The sequence below is a fragment of the Penaeus monodon genome, chromosome 22 (genome assembly GCF_015228065.2).
Source record: "Penaeus monodon isolate SGIC_2016 chromosome 22, NSTDA_Pmon_1, whole genome shotgun sequence".
In the NCBI taxonomy this organism is placed as follows: Eukaryota; Metazoa; Arthropoda; class Malacostraca; order Decapoda; family Penaeidae; genus Penaeus; species Penaeus monodon.
In genome coordinates, this window is record NC_051407.1 from 24,025,036 (window position 1) to 24,025,518 (window position 483).

A 483-nucleotide genomic window follows, 5' to 3' on the forward strand; every position below is an offset into this window, starting at 1 on the left:
CAACTAATGTAAGCAACAGCAAGTAACCTTCACACCGAACCCATAACCTGTTTGTCGCAGTAAAATTAAACATCATTTACAATCGGTGTTTAAATTGAACTTTTTACACCCGCTACATAAGTCTGGTGATCCTTTTCCAGGTCTAATACAATTTTTTTTCTCATTTTTTCTGTAAATCTAATGTTAACTAGTTTCCATAATAAGAGTAACTAAATATATACCACAACTTTGACTAGTTTCTCGCTCAGTTTTATTGTGCGCTCGTAACCCACGCAAGAAATGGTGAATTTAAATTTTGATAAGCATACAATGGCTTTCAATCTTTATCTACTCTTGAGATCGACATTTACCTTTATGAAGGATATGAATAAAGGCATGGGTCGATAGGCTATTTAAACATATTGAAAAGGCTATTTAGTCCCTTCGATCACGCTTGTTAGATGCTTAATGCTGGCGGGTGTTACTCAATTTTTAGGATGATTT